The sequence below is a fragment of the Marmota marmota genome, unplaced genomic scaffold (genome assembly GCF_001458135.2).
Source record: "Marmota marmota marmota unplaced genomic scaffold, marMar, whole genome shotgun sequence".
Lineage (NCBI taxonomy): Eukaryota > Metazoa > Chordata > Mammalia > Rodentia > Sciuridae > Marmota > Marmota marmota.
The window spans coordinates 433,685-460,830 of NW_026000145.1; the positions used below are offsets into that span (position 1 = coordinate 433,685).

The 27,146-nt window shown below is 34.6% G+C and overlaps 1 long non-coding RNA gene across 1 annotated transcript; it reads left to right on the top strand.

The window, feature by feature from the left end:
- The first annotated feature begins 42 nt into the window (after window positions 1–42).
- LOC125611455 lies at window positions 43–10,374 on the top strand. Its single transcript, XR_007341636.1, has 3 exons — window positions 43–543; window positions 1,021–1,109; window positions 10,335–10,374. It is a non-coding gene; the product is annotated as an uncharacterized LOC125611455 (long non-coding RNA).
- Window positions 10,375–27,146: the final 16,772 nt, after the last annotated feature.

A 27,146-nucleotide genomic window follows, 5' to 3' on the forward strand; every position in this document is an offset into this window, starting at 1 on the left:
AATGGGGGTCAGGTGGGCGTCCCCAAAATGACCAGCCGTCGTGAGGAAATACAGAGGGCACTACCTGGTCGTCACCAGTGAAGTGCGATCTGTGAGACCCAATGGGGTTGGAGCCATGGGCAACCTGACGTCAGGAAAGTTTTCGACCGCAGCGGAAGAAGTCAGTAATGAAAACAGAACTCCGGCTCTGGCAGAACGCAGTTCCAGGCCGGGAGTTCAGTTTTCCCCGAGCAGAGAGGCAGCTTCAGCCAGACACAGCAGCCCCACAGGAAACAGCAACTCTAGCCGGCAGCGGCAGCGGCAGCGGCAGCGGAGGAAGGAAAAAACCACAGAGCCTCTCGTGTAAACTCAGAAGCCTCACGCCCCAAAGGGAAATGGATCACCAGAGGGTCCACTTCAACCAGTAAAGGTCTTAGTGGGAGGAATTCCCTCCCCCCACTGGGCGTCTGGAGTGTGCCGGACGATCACGGTCACAAACCCAGCGATAGCCCGAAGGGAGTTGGCGAGCCGGGGTCAGGGGATCCTTACCTAGCCAGATCAGTGGTGAGTGCAGGAAGCCGGGGTCTGAAAAGAGCGGACCAGGGCAGAGTGTCTCGGTGGAGCGGGGGACGGGGCTCTTGTCGGAAAGAGCTCACCCGTATCCTCACACGGGGCACCAGAATGAAAGAATTCCCCACAAAAAGACACTTCGCCAGGAGAATTCCAATTTTATTGCAAAAAGCAGTGTGCTTATATAGAACTAAGGGGGAGATGGTAGGGCTTAGATAAATGGCAGGCAACCCGTTTATTGGCAAGTTCTTTCAGATATCAGCTCCAGAGCCCAGGAATTAGTTCTCATTGGGGCTAAGGTTCCCCGCCAGCGAGATTTGAAATTGGCGCCGGCGGGAGAGTTCACATGGGCGGGAACTTTTCGCGCCACTGCAGAAAAGAAGAAGGTAGGAAGAAGAGGTGCTTAGGTGCCATGTTGGGGTTTTTTCTCTGGGGTATGGCTGCCATTTATACTTTTCCCAACACTTCCAGACCTAGGTCAGGAGATTCAGGTTTCTGCACTACACGGGAACAGAGGAAACAATTGGGGGAAAAATAAGCATCCTGAAACCCAGGAAATGGTAAGTATGTATTCATATTTTGAGACGGGGTAGGGAGGCTATCTGAAGTCAATGGAATTGGTAATGGTGGAAATCAGAATTGGTAGTCAGGAACATCTCATATTTCTCTCCAGTGTCTGGTGGCCAGAAGGTCTTTCTGTGGCAACTCAGACTTTAGTTTGCTCTGAATAGTCTAGTGGATCTTTGATCAGTATTTGAGACCCCTGGCATTCTTTTCCATCATTGTACAGTGTTTTCAGGGCCTTGCTGAATTTCTATGTGTGAGTCTGTGTGCCACTAGCTTGGCATGACCCAGATTGTGTGGTGAAGATTGGAATAATTTTCAAGAGAGGACTCCAATGCCATTGGCTGTGTTCCTGCATGAGAAAAGCTGTGGTTTTTAAGAACCCCTGTTTTTGCTACTCCTAGGGGTTTTTGTTGTTGTTGTTGTTGTTGTTGTTGTTGTTGTTGTTTTAGCTTTTTAATATATGTTTCTTTGTTTGTGACTAGGAATTTATCCCAGAAATATTTACCTACTGATTCACACCCTCAGCCATTTTTTATATTTTTATTTAGAGACAAGGTCACACTGGGTTGCTTAGGGTCCCAGTAAGTTGTAATGATGCCTTGGAACTCACCATTCTCATGCCTTCTGAGCTCTCTAAACCTAGGGTAAGCAGTATCTCCAATCCAGAATAGCTATCTGATATCCAAAACTCTGGTTTAGCTATCCATATGTCTGAGAATAAATCTCTAAATTTACAGCTCTCACTTTAGATTCTGAAAGCCAGGGTGCCCTGGTCACCTTGATTGAGGATAAAATAGGATACTAAAATGACCAGGCAGCTGTACACTGGAGAGCTTTCAACCACACCTGGAGGCTAATGGATAGATATGTTAATGAGCAACAGAAGGCCTATTTCAAATGTAAAAAATCTTGAGGCTCACTTGTGGGAGGGAATACCTTCAATCAAATTATTTTTCCCTGGGGTGAACTCAGATGGAAGTTACCAGAAGAAGGATGGGATACAGAAAGGACAAATATAAACCCTGGTGGTAGAGAGAATGCTTTTTTCAATATCTATTTTAAGTAGATTTTGCCTCATGCTCTTCTCAAAACCATACATATACTTCAATGCTGGCACACCAAAATGGGTTTTTCTGCTATTATGCCCTCTCCCACATCGTGAAGTTCTATTTTCTGTTGCTTAAATAAATCTTATTTTTTAAACTATTATTTTCATTGAGTGTCCATAGATTTTATTCTTCAAACTTTGTGAGAGATAATCCTGGAGAAAACTGGTTAAGTGGGAAAATTCAGTTTCATCTCAAAACTTCAGTTTCAACATGATCAATTATTTTTTTCCCATGTTTCATTTTAAAGGGATGCCTTATTTGTAATTTTTTTTTTCTCCAAGAACAGGAGGGCAGTTTTAAAAGATTTTGCTTTATTTTTGTGAGTGTTTCACATAAGAAGAAAGGGGAAAATTAGAAAATTAGGTAACATTAAAAATAATGACTCTTTTAAATAAAATAGTATAGTTAATCTGTCCCAATTGAAATTTCTTCCCTTATATGTAAGACCACTTTATAAAAATGAGCTGTAAAATTATTTCAAACATTCCAGCAAGCATCTTTGTGGTGGTGTGGAGGAAAATAATAATGAGATTAGACTTTTTGTAAACTACAGGAACGTTGAATCACAAGGGCTAGATTAAACAGTGAATTTGAAGGTCAAAAGCCATGTAAATAACCTGGTACATATTTTAATAACTTGTTATTAATTTTTAATAACAAGTTATTAAAAATGTTTAACAGTGATGAATTCTTGCTTCCCTGAATGCTGAATATGACACAAGAGAAGCATGCCCAGGCAGTGTAGAGTATAAAGTAGAAGGCTTTACTAAAGGATAACAGAAAAGACTTGCTCCCAGAGGAAGAAGGGGACCTGGAATACATGGAATGAGGAAGTCTTCCCTTTTTTTTATAGTTAAGGTCTTTTTTAGTCCTTCCCCATTCCTGTCCTTTGTTTTTGTCTATCCTGCAGAGGTAGAATATAGATGGGGAGGCCAAAAGGTGGGATGTAGGTGGTCTGGAGGAGTAATCTGGTCTGGAAGAGCCTGGGGTGGTTTGATTAGCACCTTGCTGTTTGCTGGGAGCTACTTCATTATCAGTTCTTTAGGATGCATTACAGGCCTTGGGGACATTAACATTTCAATATCCCCAGGTGCTCTGCTTTCTTGGACTCCCTTCTGGATAACGGTCTCCATTTTCTTTATCCTACAAAATATTAGACCCAATTTACCTAACTACACTAACTACCTATGTTTAAATCTGGATTCACTGTTTTACATTAATGTTAACCAGTAGCTTTGATACTTTTTCAATATCTGTTTGGATTGAATCAATAACCCAGGAATCAGTGAAGCAGAGAATCTAATTTTATCTCCAACTGTCATTTCAGTTATCACAATGTCTGAGTTAAAATTCCCCATTGAAGAATGTACTGTGTTTTGTGTTCTCATTTCAACCTCCCATATTTATTCAGTCCTTAGTTTTAGAACAGTCTGATATAAAGTGCCCAAAGATACAAAAGTCTTTTGGCCTATTTAGAAAATATCAGTTTTTGAGTCTTGCCTTCTAGAGAAAAGTTTGAACTCTAAGTGTGTAGCCTCTAAGGGGAGTAGTTGTGAAATACCTAAGAAACCTCATTTTGCTCTGAAACTTAACCCCTGACCTACTGCAGTTGTAAAGTCAGGAAATACCACAGAAAGCTCTGCTCAAACAGTTCTCAGAAAAACCACAGATGGTGATTGCCTAAGATAAGCCAAGATGTCAAAATATCTGAAATTCCAGACAGCACCCACCTAGGTGTGGTTACCAATATCTAAACCAGAAGACCTGCAGCAGAGCAGTATGCTCCTAGTGACACCCACATGGTTTAAACCAATCATTTTTAAGTGTGTCAACCCTTTGAACCAACCCAGAATCCTTTCCAGATTCTTTCCCACCACTTAATATGCTAATCATGTTTTAGAGTTGTTTTATGATTTTCCTGTGGTGTGTGATGATTTGCTATGATGTATGTAAAGTCCTTGCCTTCCCTGAAGAGTGTATAAAACTGCTGCAAACCCTGGCTTGAGGCCTCTCAGCTTCACCAGTTGCTGTGTGTGCAGAGGACTAAGCTAGCTCCCAATAAAGGGCTCTTTGCTTCTTACATCAATCTTGGTCTCTGGTGGTCTTTTGGGGGCCCTGAACTCAGCATATCTCTTGGATGCTGTGAAGCTGGAAGAAATCATCTGATGTTTCTTTCATCTAAAAGGAAGTTCATTTTGGGGGGACCATACCAGGAATTCAACTCAGAGGCATTCAACCACTTAGCCACATCAGCAACCCTATTTTACATTTTATTTAGAAACAGTTTGTTAGTGCCTCACTATTGCTGAGGCTGCTTTGAACTCTCCATCTTCCTTCCTCACTTCCAAGCCCCTAGGATAACAAGCATTCCCACAATGCCTGACTGAAATTTTATTTTATTTTTTTAAAATTAAATACTGTGAATAAAGCTACAATAAAAATTTAAGTGCAGTTATTTCTTTGAAAAAAGTTTCCAAATTAATTTAGATATATAACCAGAAATACTATTACTGGATTTTATGGCATTTTTTAAACCCAGTTTTATTATTATTTATTATTTTTTCATTTTATTTAGGTACTCAATATTAACCCATGGGCACTTTGTCACTGTGCTATAGCTCAACCTGTACCCCTTTTTTGAGACAGTGTCTCACTCATTTGTGTAGGACCTTATAAAATTGCTGAGACTGGTCTTGAACTTAAGATCATCTTTTCTGATCCTCCTGAGCCACTGGGAGCACAGGCATGTGCAGCCTTGCTCTGCTACCCAAAATTATTATTCATGGAATATATGTCATTTTTATCTTAAGCTTTTGAAGAACCTTTACACTTTTTTCAAAAACATATTTATTAATTTTATATTTCACCAATATTTTTGCATGTATATGTATTCTGGCATCCCTGTAATCTTTCAGATATTTCTTTGCTTTTGTTTGGTTTGGAACTGGGAACTGAACTACATCCCCATTCCTTTTTATGTTTTATTTTGAGACAGGTTTTAACAAGTTGTTTAGAGGCTTGCTAAGATTCAGATACTGTCTTTCAAATGACAATTCTCAACCTCTGGGATTACAGGCTTCTGCCACTGCCCCTAACAGATTTTTCCTAAAGCCATTCTAAGAGCCCTGAAGAAGGTGTAGGAAATCTATTGGACTCAAGCATTAAATCCTCCAGGCAATTTATGTGAAGTAGCCAGTGTAGGAGTGTTGTGCAAAGGTTTCTTTGAATAAGCAGAGATTTCTTGTCTCTAACCCCTATTCTGAACCACTATTGGGTATTATAGTCCATAAAGGTGCTAGAAAAACAATGTGCACTCATTGGTTTTCAACCTATAGATTTGTATAAGCTCAAATCGCCTTTGCTTCCAGAGCTTGAAACTTCAGGACATAGTAACTTAAACAAAATACGTTCAAGTTGAGAAACTCAAATTACAAGCAAACTCCTTTTATGAGCAATTTATAGTTCTGGCTTTACTACTGGGGTAAGCATGTTTGGCGCTGAGCTCACTAAGTGATAAATTCCCACTCAGGGTTCCAGTTGTTTATTGTATTTCTTCCTATTACATCCACAATACAAACTAGTGAGAATCTTTTCTGACAGTAAGAACAATTGTGAAAATATGTTGGCAAATGTCTTTTTGAGATAAAATAACAGCTTTGATATGTGTGTATTTCTCCTGCCTTGAACCCAGCTGATAAAACACTTGCAGAAGCTTCTTTGGCTCCTAGAAATCACCATATTTTTCTCTGGCTTAGACACTTGTATATCACTTCTCCTATACTTCTGTTTACTGTGGGTGATGCTGGCCAATAGGGATTTGGTCCCAAATGCAGTGCTTTGCTCAAGACAAGACTAATATTTCGCGTACCCTAGCTTTTCATTCTGATTGAAGGTAGATATTTTCTAAATTGTGAAATGTATTTAAGTCTCTCTACTCATTTATCACTTTGTTAAAGAGACACTCAGAACATGAGTAGCTTTTTCTTAACTGTACTTATAGATGGAAGCAGAATCCAGAATTTTAATATTCTGCTTTATTTTCAACATCATCCCCTTTTAATATATTCCTTTTATTGTGTTTCTAAGTTTTGTACCTAGTACCTTGCACATTCTGCACACACACTCTACTATTGAACTGTGCTACTAGTCCCAAATTTCAACTTTAGATTGGATAATTTCCCCATTCATGTCTAATATTATTTTTAATATGGATGGCTTTCTTTAGGCCTTTCTACTGCTCTTAACAATGCCAAAAATGACATATTTATGGATTCATATTTGGTTAATTTATGATTCATTTTTTGTATTATTGTGTATAGTTTCATAATACACATTAATGTTACATAACAATAGTAACTTCATGTGGTCTTCAAAATTGAAAATTTTGATCTATTTTACATATTTTTTTCCTAAATAAATTTCAGAAAACCAATTTAAATATACAAAAATTTTAATGGGGTATATTATACATTAAACTGAGATAAATAGTTTTCTTTGTAATTATGAATTTTATTTACATACAGGGTGTGTATAATGGAGCATTTTATGTCCTCTTTAAATTTTTTTTTGTGTTAAGTTACACATATTGTCTTTAAAAGCTTCTATACATGTGATGTGTTACATAGATATCACTTGAATGTAATACTTATGTAATATTTTGTTCTGTCAATTAAAATAGATATAACGATGTTGTAGAAACAGACGAGGCAAGGCACCAAAAATAGCAGTGAACAGTATTATTTGGCTGCTGTCAGGTTCAGAGGGCACAGCTTTTGCTGTAATGAATCAATCCCCTAAACCCTGAACTCAGGTAGTTTCAGTTTTATATCCAGCATGTAAGGGGATGGGCTCAGAAGTTCACAGTCTACAGAAGTTCACATAAAAGCATTTTTTTCTTTCACTGTTCTGGAAAAGTTAACCCTTCAACGACAGCACCTGAGAAGAAGAGAGCTTTTTATCCCCTTTCTTTTCTCCCATGTCAGCTATTAATTACCATGGAGACCAATTGTTAACTTCTCTTATCATGTAGACATCTTTGCGAAGCCCCAGCTCAAGGCTAGAGTCCTTTCTTACAAATTACTAGAAACTACTCTACTGGATACATGTTTGTGAGAAACCAGTAAAGGGGTGTCCAGAACCTGGAGTGCTGATGTTTTCTGGCCAGTGGCTGAGTAAAACAGGGAAACATGAAAATTAGAAGTTTATCTACATTGCACTCTTTTGAAGAAACTCTTTTGCTGATAGTTCTAAAATCAGCCAAGGTGAAGATTTCTGGAGAAGCCCAGTTAAGACTTTTCTGTGGAGAATGTGGGTGCAACTTCAATAAAACTAAAAATGTGTTTCATCCCCCCAAATTATTTTTTTTCAAAATTTAGTATTTATTTATTTTGAATGTACCTTCTCTTTGCACCTATTTTTCTGGTTTCAACTGCATGGGCTAATGTAACCAAAACCTTATGCTATCATTTAACTATATATTATCAAGGTTCAGAAGCACAGTAATTTCTATAGGCTATGCTACTGGTTGAGGAATATTTTATACATTAAATACATACACAAGAATATTAGCAATTTGCATTCCTTCTATAATTCAAGATAATTTGTTTCTTGTCCTGATCAATGCTGTGTGATTTCTTTGTGTCTGATCTTAGTTTGTATTTTTCTAATTTGTTAAGATGTTGAGAGGTTTTAATTTTTGAACATTTTTACTACCAAAAGTGTCATTTACTTTTTTATTAAACATGCTTAATTTTATGTGAGGTAATTAGTTTTCCCACTTTGTCATTTCTCTTTACATGTTTTTTTTGTTGTTGTTGTTGTTTTGTTTCATTTTTTAAAAAATATTTTATAATTTAGTTGTGGCTGGACAAAATACCCTTACGTTATTTATTTATTGATATAGGGTGCTTAGGATGGAACCAAGGGCCTCTCATGTGCCAGGTGAGTGACCTACCAATAATCTACCACCACAGCCCAACTTTAAACTGTTTAATGAAAAACAAATAATGTTGCCCAAATTATAAGTTTTTATTTGTGTAGTTTTTTGAAAATAAATAACTGCTCTGTTTTGTGGTTCTTGAGATTTAAACCAAAGCTGCCATTACACTCATTAACATTCCCAGCCATTTTAAAAATCTTATATAGAGACAGTTTGTCAGCAAGTGGCTCAGGCTGACCTTGAAATTTTAATCTTCCTGCCTTAGTATCCCAAATAGATGGCATTAGAAGCATGCACTATGGCATTTTCAATATAAATCCATTTTATTCATGCTTCAGATTGAATACAGGGTCACCTGACAAATGAATCACATCCCCAGTATTATTTTATATGTTATTTAGTGACAGGTTCTCACTGAGTTTCTTAGTGACTCATTTTGGTGGGGGTTGCATTGAACTCACAATCCTCTTGCATGAGTCTTTAGAGTTTGGGGAATTCAGGCATGTGCCACTCTATTTAGCACAAATCCCTTATTATAGTTTTGACAGATATACATTAGGTACTGGAACTAGGGGTGGTATACCCTTAAGCCACAGCCATATACCAAGGCCATTTATTATTTTATTTTGACACAGAAACTTTCACATGGTGATCACAGACTTGCTAAGTTGTTGACACTTTCTTTGAACTTTTGGTTCTTCAGCCTCTGCCTCACAAGTCATTGGGATTATAAGTGTAATACCATTCACAGCTATATTTTATTTTTATATTAAAGTATATATTGGGCTGGGGATGTGGTTCAAGCGGTAGCGCGCTCACCTGGCATGCGTGCGGCCCGGGTTTGATCCTCAGCACCACATACAAGCAAAGATGTTGTGTCCGCCGATAACTAAAAAATAAATATTAAAAAATTCTCTCTCTCCTCTCTCTGTCTCTCTCCCCCCCCACCTCCTTCTCTCTAAAAAAAAAGTATATATTACTTCTGAAAAATGACTTTTTTCTGGTATTAAGAAAGCATATAGGGCTGGGGATGTGGCTCAAGTGGTAGCGCGCTCGCCTGTCATGCGTGCGGCCCGGGTTCGATCCTCAGCACCACATACAAACAAAGATGTTGTGTCTGCCAATAACTAACTAAATAAATAAATATTTAAAAAAAAAAAAAGAAAAGAAAGCATATAATATAGTTTCCCCCAAAAAAATCCCCTCATCCTTCTGGTTTTTCTTTGAAAATAATGTCACATTTCTATTTCTGCAAAGCACTGCAAAATTTCTCTAAATTACAGTTGTTGGTTTTTTTCTCTTTCTTAATAAAGTTCTGTGTTACTTACACAAGTCTATTTATTCATATTATTATAAGGTATATACTTATTTCTATAAATTCATAGTATAAAACAATGTGTGGTAACATCATCTGCTGTTCAGTGATGTACTTCAGTAAATATAGTATGTAACCTAAACATTTGCTAATACAATAATCTAGAGATCAGTATTCACTATGACATTTATAAAAAGTTTAGAGTGCATTTCGTGGAATGTTTTTACATTCCTGGTGATTATATAATGGTATAAATATCCTGAATGTTAACTTCTCTAATATTGGTTTATGTGTTTATTTATATATTTGTTATTTGAACGTTTTCCCCTTTTCCAAGCCTGATTTATATTTGGTCTTAATCTTGTTTTATGAATACTTGATAAAAACACATTATTTCAAACAGCTTAAGGATCTATCACCTGGGAATAATTCCATCACAAAATATAATGGGCCTCTTGGTCAACTAAAAGCTGTGTCAAAACTACTCTTTGTTCCTATAGACACCTTAAAATAGGACTTCTCTCTCACTTACATATGTTTGAGAGCAGACTAACTTCCCATAGCAGCATTTAATAAACCTAGATGCGTTTCCATTGACAAAACCACTATTATTTATTTTTTTTTTTTGAAATATTTTTTTTTAATATTTTTTATTTATTGGCGGACACAACATCTTTGTTTGTATGTGGTGCTGAGGATCGAACCCGGGTCGCACGCATGCCAGGCGAGCGCGCTACCGCTTGAGCCACATCCCCAGACCAACACTATTATTTTTAAATTGCTTAAATTCTTGACCCTGAAAGTGTCACTGATTATCTCTCTCTCTCTCTCTCTCTCTCTCTCTCTCATATTACAGGTCTAACCCAGAAATCCTTTCCTGGTAAGAAACATCCTCAGCCCTTTATAAAATATTTATTTTTTATATATAAAAAGTGTTTTTCTGAGTTTCTTAGAGCCTCACTAAGTTGCTGGGGATGGCTGGCGTTGAACTAGAAATTTTACACTCACTGCCTCAGAAGACTCCAGGGTTACAGGCATGTACCACTGCACACAACTTTTGATACTCTCTTTAAAATACTCAATTACAACTCTAATAATTGAAATTGCATTTACATCACTCATTTCAAATGCACTAATATATTACCAACTAAAATATTTTTGAAACAAATTTATTGAATGATTATCATTTTATTCCCAGAGTTTATTCTGTTACCTCTTTAGGATTTGGTAAATGGTCTTCTATCTTCTTCTTAGAATATGGGTGTCTCTTATTATCAAAAGTGTTTATGATAAGTGTGTTGAAAATTATGATTCTTAATCTATCACCAATCCCCACAATTCCAAGGGTATTTAAGGCAGAAAAAGAACAATATTCATGACTAATTAATCACTTTCATTGAAAGCATAATATTAGTGTCCAAGATGGAATGCAATCAAGTTGCTTCAGTGGTAATGTGGTGTCAGAATCACCACCCTAGGAATTTGGGAACCTCTAAAGTACCATGTATATCTCAGAATCTTTTACTCCTCTTTTAAATACAATTACTGCNGGGGAGTAATATTTCTCTATGAATTTTCCATATTACTTATTAATTTAAATATATGATATACAATTATGTTAGTGTTATTTCCTTGACAGTGTTTTACAACATTTAGTATTTTTGTAGCTATCTTGTAAGTAAAAATAAATCAATCTTATGTGACCCTAATCTAGCTACTTTCAGACACACTTTTTAGTGTTTGTACTCAAATTTGTCATTTTATGATGAGTAGGCCAATGACAAAATTTGGATTCATCCAAAAAAGAAACATTTAATTGTATTTATTCAGGTCATCATCACACCTGATAAGCCTATAAAAAAACATAGTATTGTAACTTCTTCATAGGTGATTGTGAGTTGTTTTAGTTTAATTCTGCTTAGTAATTAATGTGTTACTACAATATGCCCATTAGAAACATAGCTCATAATTTACTCAGTATACATTAATTAAAATATGATCTTTTGAGAGACCTTTAGCATGACAGCATTAAGATATCCATGAAAGTTTAGCCCAGGAGAACTAACTAACAGGAAAATAAATAAATAAACAAACAAATGAAACAATCCCAACTATTTATAATTGCTGCTCCCGAAATGTAGATCAAGAAAGTACAATCAAAAGTATAAAAGTCAATAGAAATATACATTTTTCAACTTTCTTAATAGATATTGAAAGCAACATATAAAACTGCATATTTAGAATATATGTCCTTAGTACCTCAAAAATTAAAAAAAAAAAAAAAACTCACACCATGTGGGAAGCATTCTCAGTATTCTTTTTTATATTCTTTGGCACATATTTTGGGGTTTCTAAAGAAAAACATGTAAAAAATAGGGAGTGTCTTCACACTGAAGTGTTTAACATTTTTATTCATCACCCACACACATACATTTGGCTTGATACAAAATTCTGGTTTAATTTTACTAATTTACACTTTTTTTCAGGGAGCACTCAATAGCTTCAGGATGATTATCTTGCAGTCAATCATGTGCTTAGTGCCACATTATTTATTTATCAATGGATAGCCCTCATGTGGGCTGAGGAAAAACTAACATTCAATTTCAGGCAATCCAGCTTTTCTCATATTGAATGTGCAGGAGCAACTCTGTTGTACTGTTGTAAATTCTGTAAGTCTACCAAGTTAACTAAGGCACTGATTGATTGATTAATTAATTAATTTTAAAAAATTACTTTGGAATTGACTTAAGTAAATGTGTGGCTCTTTATTTTATTTTTCTTATTCTTGGTCTTCTTTGTACTCGGGATTAAATCTAGCAGTGTTTTATAATTGAACAATATTATATCTGCCTAAGTTGCCCAACTGGTTTTATACTTTAATTAGTATCAGGAATTAAACCCAGAGGAACTTAACCACTGAGTCACATCAAAAACTTTTTTCTTTCGTTTTGTTCTTTTGTTTTCTTTCTTTCTTTCTTTTTATTTTTGGTACCATGCACTGAAATCATGGGTGCATATCAACTAAGCCACATTCCCAGGTTTGTTATGCTTTATTTTTAGGTAGGGTGTCACTAGGTTGTTTATGCTCTTCTAAATTGCTGAGGCTGGATTTGTACATGCAGTCTTCTTGGTTAAACCTCCTATACCACTGAGACTACATTCATGCACCACCATACACAGCTTTTTTTTGTGACAAGAGATCATTTATCTGCTTAAAGGCTTACTAAATTTCTGAGGTTGCCTTTAAACTTGAGAATTTCCTGCTTTTGCTTTCTGAGCTACTGGTATTACAGAAATTCACCATCATGACTAGGAGACATGTCCTTATTTAGTTGGCCTTACTATCCCAACTTACTAAAATTATAGATATATACCATCATGACTGGTGCTTGCTGAGCAAATGTGAGGTACTGGGTTCAATTCTCAGCACCACATATACAAATATAAATTAAAAAAATAAAGTCTATCCACAGTGTGTGTGTGTGTGTATTATTATTATTATTATTATTAGGCTTTATGAAACTGGATAATGAACTAAAAGTAGTGTATACATTCTGGTCTCAGGGGATTAGAATTCTTCAATAATTTACAATATATATCATGTACCTTTGATTTGCAGATATAAATTATCTCCTTCAGGTAGAAATGAAAATTAAAACTAAAGAATGTGTAGGCTAGATTTTTTTTCACCTATGAACTAAGTGCTGGATTTTGTAATTTAAAGAACTATTAGATAATTCATTAATTCATTTTTAGTAAAGTGCAGGCATTTGCGTTTTTTTTTGTTTGTTTTTGATTTTTTTGGGGGGGGATTGGTATTGACCCCATTGACACTTTACCAATGAGTCACAGCCAGAGCTTTTTCAATTTTAATACACAGTCTCTCTATGTTGCATAGGACCTCACTAAATTGCTGAAGTTGAACTCCAACTTGCAATCCTCCTGCCTCAATCTTCAACAATTCTGTGATTACAGTAGTGTGCCACTGTCCCCAGTTATTAGATTTTAATAGAGCACAATTAGAAATAGAATGACCTAGCTTAGGTGGCTTTGTATTTCTAATCTTCTGGCCTCAGCCTCCAAAATTGCCAGTTTTACAGATGTATGATAAATTGTGTAATTCCCATCTTTTTGAATTACTCATATAACTAATGTGTAAATAACATATGAGGGAACTTTATTCTCAGGATCTTATTTCTCAGGTTTCATTGTGTCTTTTAGTCAATGCTTTCTGACTTGTTTTTTTCATACATATGACTGTTCCTATTAGTTTCTTCTGTTAGAAAACATGGCTATGAGATGAAGATGATTATTTTTTAATTTAGCAAAGACCTGTGTTTTGCTATGTTAGAGTAAGACCCAGGAATAGCATAGGTAAGAGAGATTGCCAACACTGAAGTAGAGCAAAAGCAGGATGGAGGAGTGTGAGGAGCCCAGTGAACTGAGGAGAGGGTGATATTGAGCATACTAATCAGCAGGGAGATAAAGTTTATATTCTATATAAAATAAATAGGTAAGGCAAGAAAGCACATGTGTGAAGTAGTAGAAGATAGTGTCTAATCATGTGAATTTTTATTTTTGTTTACATTATGAAAAACAGTTGCATTTGGGTAGGCAAGAGGAACAAAAGAATACTGCCAAAAAAAAGAAAAAAAAACACATAGTGGTTTATTCAAAGGTTTAACAGAAACAAATTAGAACTCTTGCAGCAATTGGTACATGTCAAGTGCTGTGAAGTCATCTAGATTTTAGGACTTATCATTGACTTAACAGCTTGAAAAATTTGGGGGTCTCTGAGATACATAACATTTTTCAATGGTAGAGTCTTTTATCATGGGGTAATTATGAAGGGTGAATTTTGGCACTGGAATATGAGAGCCTTAAAAAAATTATTTGGGCTGTGGGCTCAATCAGCTTCTTAATAAGGAGACTGGCTGCCCTCTAGCCAAGGTTAAAAACTGGAACAAATAGTTTTTTTAAAACAAAAAGGAAAACTTCATAATAATGTTTTCACTTTCATGTTGAGGTTATTTTTTTGTACAGAAGTTTTTTTTTTAAGTCCAATTTATTATTTTTTGAAGCACAACTAAGACTTCACAGCTAAATCTGATTTATAAATATGTAATTGTTTTCTTCTTAATTTTTATAGTTTTAATTCTTACATTCTAATGTAAGATACATTTCATGTTAAATATTGTACATAATCTCATCTAAAATCCAAAAATATAACATGAAATATAAATATTCATTTATATCAATTTTGCTTAAAGCAGAGACTACTAATTCTCCATTTAGTTTTTCTGACAAAATTGTCAAAATTACATTGACTAGAGATGTGGAGTTTACTTATATACTTTCAATTTTTTTTCTCATTATTGTATTGTCCAATCTTATTCATATATATACTACCTGAATATTCAAATGATTATAATGCTTAAGGTGATAGGATATGTCAATGTCAATAAGATACACTATGTAACAATAAATAATTTTTACTTAATTTTATGAGAATAAACAAGAACAACTAGTGAGAAAAATTGAAGCATAACATTTTTAAAGAAAAAAAAAGAACCTTTTGTTTTTCCTTGTACCTGGAAATGAACCTAGGTGCACTGCACCAGTGATCCACATCCCCATACCTTTTTATTTTTATTTAGAGACAGAATCTCTCAAAGTTGCTTAGAGCCTCACTAAGTTACTGATACTGTTACCGCTGTTGACCGGCGACGAGTCCTTGCTTCCCCAATGTTGAAGAATAACACCAAAGAAGCATGCTGAGGCAAGGTCAGAGTAGAAATTAGAAGTTTATTAAAGAAGCAGAAAAGACTTCTCCCGGAGGAAGAAGGGGACCCAAGAGGTGGAATCCATGGAAGTGGGGTTGTCTCTCCATTTTATAGTTTCTTTCAGTGATGGAATGTAGGTGGGAAGGCCTGAGGTTTGGGACACAGGTGGGCCAAAGAAGTAGTCTGAGCAGGAAGGACTTCATTAACACTTCTTTGGGATGGACTTTGGCCGAGGGCCTTTTCGGGACTTCATTAACATTCCATGAGTTGTCCTGTGTTTTCCCTGAGTCATTCTCCGCATGGCCTCCATTTTAGATTTCACTCGATATTAGACCCGATTTATCTAACTACACTGACTACCTAACTTTAAATCTGGCTTCAATACTATCTTTCAACTTATTATTTTTCTATCTCAGCCTCTTGAGCCACTGGAATTTTAGGTTTGTGCCACCATTCTTGGTTAGTTTAAGTATTTCACAAAGATGAAATATTGTTCACCTGTATTACTGGAAATTACTCTCACTTATTAACAGAAGTGTTAGTAACTAGAAAACTTTGGGATAAATGTGGCCTCTTTAGTTGATAGCTGAAACTGAATTTTCTTCTCTATATCAGGGACCACTATTGTGACAAGGGTGGCTCTACTTATATCAGGTGTGTCTTACAATTGATTTTTATTTAAATTATTAGTTTTTTTTTTCCATTAATTTGTATTCATTTTTTTCACTAAAACTCATATTTGGATTTCTTTCTATTAAATATTTATAATAATTATTACAAATAAATTTATGATGGTGTCCTATCAATGCATATATATCATAATTATGGAATGTCCTTTCCATTTATGTCTATTATAAATTATTTGTTTTGACAGAAGTTTCATGTAGCTTCACATTCTTATATAGAAAGGCCCAGATGATATTCTCTTCAGAGTTCTAGTGGATTCTTTGGTATCTTGTTTAAAAGTGCTGTGTTCTTCTACACTCTCTTTTATGGGTTTTCAAATTTTTATTTTTAGCACTTTTGCGATACAGATGAAGTATTCTCTTTCTAGAATTTCCAAAGAATATTTTATCACCATGCCTTTTGAATGCATTGTAGTATTTTCATAAAAATGTATAATTGATTACTTATTTTCTAAATTGAGACATCAGCCATTACTCAAAATTATTCCAAGTCCTTTCTAGAAGCTTCAGAAGGACACTCTTGATTATATTATTCTCACCAGTGATGTACCCAATATGGACACAGATCCTGCTTTTTTGGTATGTCCATATCTAAAACCTCAGAGAGTAAGAGAAGTTGCATGTAGTGCATTGTCTAGTGGAAATCGGGGATTTGGAGTCATGCATAGTTGATTCTGAATTTTACCTAGTCTGCTTAATAGCTGTGGATATTTGAACACATTTCTTTCCTTCAAACCATTATATAAGCTTCATGTATAAAATAGGTTAGTATGATATAGAGTGCATGATATCAGCAGTTTTTCCTTCTTTTATGTATCTATACACTAGGTATTGTGTTTTTTATCTTCACCTGTTAAAATGCAGAATCTGTTTCTAAGTCCTTAGATCTAATATTTCTTTCTTTTTTTTCTTTTTAATTTTGGTGGGGGTTTGGAGTATGAGGCATTGAACTCAGTGTAACTTGAATACTGAACCACATGCCCAGCTCTATTTTGTATTTTATAATAGGTAGGGTCTTACTGAGTTTCTTAGTTACTTGACATTGCTGAGGCTCAGTTTAATTTTTTTACCAATCCTCCTGCCTTAGTCTCCTGAGCTATTGGATTATGGTCATGCACCATTGTGCTTAGCATTTTTTATTTATTGTGGCTCATAGAAACCTGTAAAGATGAAAGTGAATAGTATAATACCTACTTTCAAAAGGTCTTGATTTCTTTTGAATTTACTTTTCAAATACTGTTGTGTCCAAATTAACAAGCCCATATTTGAGGAGGAATTATCAAAGCAAAGAATTAAGGTGCCCCTGGTGAGGATGATAGCTAACTCTCTGAAGTTCGGCACTTATCAGGTAACTATTTCTACCAGAAAAAATACAGAGAAGAACAGCATGAATTAATAAACAGATCATTCATGATCTAATAAGCTCTAGAGTGACTCATCCATCAATTATAATTGGAAACCAGGATTCTGCCACATACTTTGAGAAAATTCTGTGGAAAATAGCAGTTGCCTTATTGGTACTGTTTTCCTTTTTCCCCACATTAAGTCTGGACCATTATTGAGGTGCTATTAGCTTATGCAGACATGTGTACATCAGATTGATGCTAAAACTCTCAGAGTACCTCATACCAAGTGAGGAAATAATATCACAGCCTATTCATTAGGTCAAAGGCTAAGTTTTAAAATAAGATGTATGTCTTTAATATATTTAAGTTTTAGAGTTAAGGCTGTAAAAATATATACCAAAATGATACATACAACTCTTGGAACTCTCTCTTTTATGCTGTCTGTCATTTAAAATGGGAATAAGTCTGTGTTCAGAATCAGAGAAAAAAATATTATCTGTTGGGCCCTGTCTTGTTTGGTCTTTCTTCTCTTTCTGAGGGAAGTGCCATTCTTGCTGTTTGGTTTTGTGGAAAAGCATTGATTAAAAAGTGTATTCTCACACCTCTTGTATGGAATGAAGGGGTCCATGTTCTTTGACTCCTCAAGGTTAGAGGAGCCATATTCTCAAAATGGAATGTGACCACTATGAACTAAGATGTGCTAAAGCCTTAAAATAGTGGGAGTTGTGAGGATGCAGTTCTAAATACATATATTTTTATTAGTAATTTTATATTTTCACATAATAATAGTATTTTTGATATATTCATTTTTTTGATTAAAATAAATTTCAAATATGTTTTTTTATTGCATATATTAAAATAGTATACTACACCTGTGCCTATCATATTATTTGTATTGGACATTAGGGGAGTCCTTCCCAGTTGAGAGCTCTAACTGGCATTTTAGTAAATGTACCCAAGGACCTGCCTATCTTGACTCCTTCTTGCCTCATTCATTCCTGGAGTTGATGCCATCTACTGTCATTTGGAGAGTAGGCTCAGTGAATTCAGACTAAGAGGGCAGCAGTTTCCAATCAGGTGCTCTTGGGTGATAATTGTTCAATCCAACATATGATAAGTACAATAGGTGTGACTTACACTATCTCATCGAGTTTTAATTTCTGGAGCTTGCCATTCTTTCAGATTCATTTTTAGGCTTCTTTCTCAATGTTCAGGAAAACCAGGTTCTACTTCCACCCAGATGATAAAATATCTATAGGGAGAATGCAAGGCACCCTGAAAGCCCATAAATAGTGACTGCAAGGTATTGAGACTGTATCTGTACACTGGAAAGGAAGACCATTTGAAAGAATTTTCAAAAAGCAATTGCCATGAATAAAAGTGTTTTTGGTAGATGGAAACTACAGTTTCAGTACATGCAAAAATGACTCATCTTATAGAGAAGTTAATTCTCAGTCTTGTCTGGCTTATTCAGTGGGAAATATGTCAGTAACTGAAATTCTGGACATTCTGTCCTATCCAATCATGGTAACTTCAGGCATGGTGTGAAACGTATGTGGACAGCTTTGTTCTGGAAGCATGACATCTCCTCAGATTTTGTAGTACTGATTGGCATGATCACCAGGAGAGAATCCCAAATCCAGATGTATTTTTTTCTGCATAAAAGTGTTGCTGGTATATAGGTGACTGAGTTGCTTTTTTCTCCTGAGCTTTCTATATGTCTGAGAAGCAGGACCTCAAATTCAGAATGCTAGACTTTTCCTTTAGTTTAATTTTTTAGGGTCTCAGAATATAATCCTCTATTTTTATTTTTCTGTTTGTATTTCCAATGCCAACTTTATTACTCCACCACATAATAAACTGTTTCTAATATTTCAAATAGACACATTATTTTGTAACTATTTTTTTCTATCACTAGATGGCATGGTTTTCATAATACTCATTTTATTTTTTAGCTAAAGGTGGACACAATATCTTTTTTTTATTTTTATGTGGTGCCAAGGATCAAACCCAGTGCCTTACATATGCTAGGCAAGCACTCTATCTCTGAGCCATGATCATGGCAGTGTTTATGGGATTTTTATTCTCCTGTTCATGAGAATTTAATATGAGAGAGAGAAAAAAAAGAAGAATCACTTGATACTTTGTAATAAAATGCTTGTTCTTGTCCTCTTCTTTTTTTCCCTAAACAGAGATAACTTATTGAAATGTATTTAAGTGGGGATTCCCCACTGTAGACTTGGCAGGATGATATGTCCTCATGTCATTCCCATACTTTCTCCAGGTCAGTTGTTTCTGAAGTATCCACAACTGTCATGTCTATATAATTTTGGAGTGTATAGCCCATTTGAATCTCTGTGTCCTCTCCTGCCAAGATAAAGCAAGCTGAAATATAGTGTGGAGATTATCTGGGGAGTATTTTGATGCCCTGTACCTGAAATAAATCTCCGGAGACACCTTTCACTTAAGTCTTTTTTTTTTTTTTTTCTATGACTACTGGCAATACCACTACATGATAATGGGTATGCAGTCATTTCTTTGACTTAGTCATTTTAACTCTTTGAATTTAAACCCAGGATTAATTTAACCATGTTATATGTTATTTCTGTTTTAAATAGTTTAAGAAGTTTACATTATTTTCATAAATAACTTTTTTAAACTTACATTTTCATCATCAGTATGGAAGGATTTTCTTTTTCTCATATCCATAATGTCTTGACTCCTTTTTGGTATTAGATTATTGACAAAGCTATTCTCTCTCTTTTGAGGGGGTAGGCATGGGGGATTGAACTCAGGGGCACTCAACCATTGAGCCATATCCACAGCCCTATTTTGTATTTTATTTAGAGAGAGGGTTTCACTGAGTTGCTTAGTGTCTTACTTTTTCTTAGGCTGGGCATTGAACTCATGGTTCTCCTGCCTCATCTTTCCAAGCTGCTGGGATTACAGGAATGTGCAACTCTGCCTAGTGGCAAAAGGTACTCTAACACCTGTGCTCAGTATACAAATGTCCAGTATTTGACTTGTGCATCAAATATGTCAGGGAAGATTGTGGAGTCCAGCCTGTCAAGTGTCCACAGATTGAGTGTGTGAAAACCTTTTCTGGGAATTAACAAATATATGTGCTTTCTAACCCCTTCTTTGAACTACTGCTTGGGATTTTAGCAATTTATGAGATACTTGCTAATTAATGGAAAACCAATAGTTTGTAATCTAGGGAAGATTTGCATGTCATCAGTAAGCTTCATTCCCAGAACTTGAGCATTTAGAATGGTTTTCTATTTGGGTTCCTCTGCCTAAGCCTCCTACCTTTCTTTTTCAGAGTGTTTTGCTATATGTGAGGTAACTAGTTTCTTTCACTGAATGGAAGATGTTAAGAGATTACATCAGTCAGTGAAGAAAAATTTTCCTGCTGGGAAAAAATTGGCTGTCTTGAAATTTTTAGAGAGACCTACTGGAGACTGGAGCTCTTTGTATACTGAACACCCATAAATTCATCAACCAAATTATTTGAGATTTTAATTCTCTGTCCTAATCTTAGGGTTTTAAGCCCATGGATGCCCTTGCATGAGCATAGATAACTATCTTTTTCTGTGTTTTTAGTAGTATGAATTTGAAAATCCATCTTTATCACAAGCAAAATTAATATCTAAAGCACAGAACACTATTTAGAGGTAGAGTGTTTTATATATATGGTCCCAAGATGGGATGTTGTATATATGGTCCCAATATTTTTCTTCTCAGGGTGACACTGGCTGTTGTTAATTCTGTTCCAATTACATAGCACATTGCCTAAGGCTGGACTGAGACCCAAGTCTACCCTAGCATTTTAAACATCACCAAGTGGCAGATATTTTACCAGTTGTACAGTTTATATAAATCTTTCAACTCAATTTTTTTTATTTGCCTAGGAATAACTTGAAAAAGAATATTTCCTTTTAATGTATTTATGGATGGAGAGAAAGTCAGGAGCTACTATTCATTTATATTCCCAACATTGCCCTCATTTAAGATATACCTTTTATCATTGGGGTGGAATTTTAACCCAGTGCTTTGCAGATTGTATACACAAACTATACCAGTTAATTCTGCTCCCAATTCAGTCAATCTTTCTGTAGGTTTGGCCATGTCAACCACCCAAATGTGGTGTTTTTCTTGAGGTGTTCAGATTATGTTGACCTTTCAATTTCTATTAAGTGTAAATAAAGTTTCACATACATATACATTTATCTATGAATTTTGTTTTGTATTATTATGCTTGGTTCTATTATTGTAAAATAAGTTCTTCTTTTAATTCAGAATTTGGGGACTGATTTCAAGTACAACATATAACATTCCAGATAAATTTTAGAATTTTTTCTCTGGTGACTTCTCTCATCAAAATTAAAATATGCTAATGTTTTAAAGAGGTGATATTATATATTTGGAGAAATTTTCCAACTTGGTAATGATGAGTTTTATCATGGTGTATATGTATGGTGTATATGGTCAAGTCTTTTATGTTCTTTTGTACATTTTTATTTTCTCAATATATACTTATTTTTAAACATGCATGAATGCAAAATATCACATATATGTGATATCTACATAAAATTATGTGATGAATCACATATTTGTCAGACTGGATACATTATGATGAAAATGGGTTCTGGAAATCGTTTTTTCACTGTATTCCCTTTGTCTTTCTAACCCTATTCTCTTTATATCTTTCTCCATGTACATTGCCTTTTTTCCATGTCCTTCATTTCATCTGTTTGGACCAATACTGCCAAATCCTTTTATGTTATCATGATTCAGATATGCAGTAATTTTAATAAACATACGCTTCTGCTGGGGAATGAACATGTATTTTCAATACCCATTTCTTGAAAGAAATAACAAATTTTATTCTCGATTTAGTTCCTGAGAATTTATTTGCTCCATGTGGTTACTGATACTATTTGATTTTGTCTCACAGATATGATTTTATTTACCATTTTGAAATTTATAAATCTATTGAGCTATTTTATAATTATCAAACACTTATATTTTCTTTTAAAAGGTGGCTATTAAAGTCTCTTTCCTTCCTTTTATTAGTACTGTGGATATAATTCATAGGCACTTAACCACTGAACAACATCCTAGACCTTTTTTATTATTTTCTTTTGATGCATGGTATCACTTAATTGCTTAGGGCCTGGATAAATTGCTGAGACTGGGTTTGAACTCACAGTTCTCTTTCTTCAGAATTCCAAGCTGCTGGGTGTAAATCTGCCACCATTCATAGCTCTTACCTTCTCTTTTTTGGAGTCTCTGTTTTTGACATTTTTTAAAATTTTATTTACTTTTTTGGTACCCAGTTTAAAAATCAGGGATTCTTAACTACTGTGCAACATCCCCTGATCTTTTTACATTTCTAAGTTTGACACAGGGTCTCTAATTTGTTTATGAGCATGGAGAGTTGCTAAGTCTAGCTTTAAACTTGGGATCCTCTTGCCCTAGCTTCTATTACACCTTTATCATATATGAGGCATACATTTTGTCATATGTAAGGCAATTAGTTTTTTTTCCTAATTTGTTACTTCAGTTTATACCCTTTAATGGAATCATATTATAAATATAAATTATATTTAAATATTTTTCTGTTTTGTTATAAAGGTACCATTTAAGTTTGAGGACAAACAACCATATTTCTCTCTTTTATATTATTATTATTTTATTATTTTGGATGACTACAGAAAGGTATGCCATACTACTCAGACACATTTATAGTCATTTTTAAAGGTCATTTTGAATAAGTATCTCACTAAGATACTTAGCTGATTTTAATTTTGCAATATTTCTTTCTTTTTTTTTCCAAGTATCTGGTATTACAGTCACCAACCACTATGTACACTGTGTAAATCTCTTACTTGTAAAAACTTTGCATATGTTATATTTTTCTTTCATGCTAAAGTATTTTTAACCAGTGAATGATTTATTAAGTCATACCAGGAAATGATACAATGGCATTTTTGTTAAGCAGATACTCCATTGTTTCAGCAGCTTTATTTGGAAAGATTCTCATTTTTTTCTTCTTTATGGTAGTTCAGTGTCTGTGTTTTATCATTGTCTAAAGGGCCAGAGTCTTTTTACATATTCTGTCTTTAGTTCCACAGGGCTAATAACTCACATAATTATGAGATGTATATTGATTGCTATAATGTTAAATCCTAGAGTCACATGTGGTATAATGTTTTCATTAATGGTAAACTTTATATACTTTAATGGCTAAATTATAACCTAGGTTTGTTGTGGTCTATACCACTTAGAATTATGTAAGTACCCTGCATCATTAGTAAAATAACAGAATCATCTTATGGTGCATTTTCCATTAAATGAGGCATCGTTAGACATACCATACATTATACAAGCATATAATATAAAAATAACATAAAGATTTTACTTGTGGAAATTACCAGAGCTCTTTTAATTTAATTGTGTTCTCAATGCAACATTTGGAATTACTGAAACTTTCTCTGCTGTATTCACTGTTGATATGTTTAAATATTACTCCTTTGTTAGTACTTTCCCTCTACTCTTGACCTATAAAAATTGCCTTTCTCAAAATATTGAACATGATATTTAGCTAAAAATTTCTTACTTTTATTTGGAATTAATCATTTAATAGTGTAATATCTAGTACCCTAATTTTTTAGTCTCTCCCTAATGCTGTTCCTCACCACCTTTTATAAAATTAATTTGATCTTACTTAACAATGCAAATACTTGATCAGCATCAAAACTCTACAGATCAATGAATTATTACAAATGGAATATACTATGTAACTACTATTTATATTAAGAAATAGAACATTATTGATGCTACAGAGAACAGCTTCATGTCCTCTTGCTTTCACAATACCCTCCAGTCACCCTAGTGGTAACTTCAACTTGTTTTCTCCAACTAGTTCTTTTAAGTATTATTTATTTATTTATTTAATTATACAAAAATGAGTAAAATATGTAGCTCATTGTGTAGGAAACAAAATCTTACACCAATTATGCTTGTAGCTTTGTTGGCGGAGCAAATCAGAGGGTGATCTAGGAGTCAGAAAAAAGAGGGGCAGCTCAAAATGTCAGGGATGGATCATTAAGAGTTAAGATATGAGAGGTTATTACAGTATAAATATTGGTGGGATGGGTTGAAGAAAAAGAAAAAAAGGTTGGGTATGAGTTACTGGAGACAATCTGAGGGAGCTCAGATGGAACAGGTCAAGAAGTGGATCAATAGCAGATTTAAGTTGGATGAGCATTGCCTGGAGGGGGAGAAATTAGAAGTCTTGAAAAAAAATGAGTGTGACATCTCTGGTAGAGCTCTAAGAGCAAGAAGTCACAGTGTGGCATACATGTTTGATTACACCATTATGTTCTGATTTTAAATAATTTCCAAATACAAGGCCATTGGTGTATTATCATGCTGCCACAATATTTCCTGACTTCTCCCATCTGGGATCAACCTTTTTCTCATCTAATACTCGGTTAGCGGTTTCTTCTTTCTCCTCAGATCCATTCTTTTACTCCTTCACCACTTTTTCTTCTACCGGTTCCAGTTTGTCTTTTCTTCCATTGTATCCATGTTCAGATCCTTGATTCTCAACTATGCCACATTCCTTATGCTTTACTCTGACATTGTTGTGGGACTGGGCATAGGCCCATGGAAACTTTGATAACCAGGGCCCTGACTTAGGGAACCTGGACAGTGGAAGGTAGTGGCAGATGCAGTTTATTTTCATGGATAAAGCAGCAGTGGCAGCTACCTGTTGAAACAGTCAGAATATTTTGGATTCCAAGAGTAGAAGTGATGACTCCTTAAGGTGTACTTATGTAGGCAGTACCAAATCAATTTTCCACAAGGCTCTAAAGTTTTGCATGGCAAAGAATAGGATTTGATAATTCCAATAAATTAATATATTTGTAATTTCAGTCTTTTTTTTCTTTCAATTTCATGTTTTCCTTCCTGGTTGGCATGCAATTGTGAATTTGCTTTTTTGTTTACTTGCCTCAGTAGTAGTGACTTATACTCCCTTTTGTAAATTTATGTGATGGTTGAATATTTCCTCTTTTATTAAGTGAATTTAGAAATATTTTGACTGTAACATACTTTTTTTGTATGTCTTCTTTTCCCCGCAAATATAACATCACTTTCATTGTGTTGTATCAACTTTTTGCTACATATGAACTTTAAAAGTATTTTCTCCAACTTTATATTTTACCTCTGATCACTGAGTGTTCCTCATTCTAAAATATTAAAAATTGGAATTCAGATACATACATCCATGGAAATATACAGGGAAGGGTCTTAAAAATTAAGTAACAGAGATCACTGATGTAGTTTCTCCTTTTCCAATATTCATATAAGTACCATGCACTTTTATTGTAGGAGGATGACCAAGGATAGACAGAAAATATAAATAGATATTAGTTTGAATAATCCAACACTCCATGGGATTGAGAGAGTTTCCAGGTTAAAAAAAATAAACAAATAAGACTTCCACTCTGGACATGGCTCTATCCTCTGCCCTGCATCTAGAGACAGTGTATGATCTCACATTTTTACCCATCACACTCAGTTTTGTGCATAATTAACCTGTCTTGCTACATTCTCCTAGCTCAATATCCCATCTCTTTCTTCATCCACTGTGCATGAAATTTCCTTTTGTGTGATTCTGTCAAATACTCTGTACAAGAATAAAAATAAGGTCAATGGAAGATCTCCCTTCTATGTTTCTATAGTTCTCAGAATCTATGAGGCTTTAATGTTGTAACTTGTTGTTATATCACCATTCTCTCTCTCTCTCTCTCTCTCTCTCTCTCTCTATATATATATATATATATATATATATATATATAGTCTCTTTTTATTCTTTTGAAGGCTTTATCTACAAGAAGAAGTAAAAGATTTGAAACCATACACACACACACAAAAAAAAATACCAATAGCCATTAAAAGCTAGAATGATTATCTTCCAGAATTTCTGGAAAGACTGTAGATTTGCTAATAATTTGCTAATTAATCTTCTGTCATGATAATAAAACATCCATAATTACAAAATAATTAGTTTTTTTTTATTTTAAGATGTCATATTTGTGATTTTTTTAGTAGCAATGTGAATCTAGGGATTTTTTGCAAGTTTAATTGATGATGTGACTAAACTGAATCATGCTAAAGTGGTAGGTATCAAATAAAAATACTGTTGTCCAGGTTGTGAATATATTTGCAAATTATAACTGAAAGCTGCCTACCATATTTGTAGAAATAGAAACAGCTTGGCAAGGCAAATTTTTCAAATTCTTCAGTTTTTTTAATTTTCCTTTAATTTTTTTAACTTCTGATTATTGCAGATGTGACTTTAGGAAGTATTCTCTCTATATTTTATGTAACTTCACACTACTTATTCTTTATAAAATATTTTGTTCTAAAATACTTTTGAATATATTTTATTTTTTTACAGTACTCAAAAGTGTAGGGCTGATTCTAACAAACTTCCTGAAAATATATGTTTTTATTTTTAAAGATTGAAAGAATTCTTTATTACATAGAAGAGGATGTGAGGTGAAAGGGAGGGGAAACAAGGGAGAGAATTGAACAACAGCAGATGAGGTAGAGAGGGATGATGGGAGGGGAGGGGAGGGGGCATAGTAGGGGAAAGGAAAGGTAGCAGAATACAACAGTCACTAATATGCCATTATGTAAAAATGTAAGTGTGTAACCGATGTGATTCTGCAATTTGTATTTGGGGTAAAAATGGGAGTTCATAACTCAATTGAGTCAAATGTATGAAAGATGATATATCATGAGCTTTGTAATGTTTTGAACAACCAATAAAAAAAAG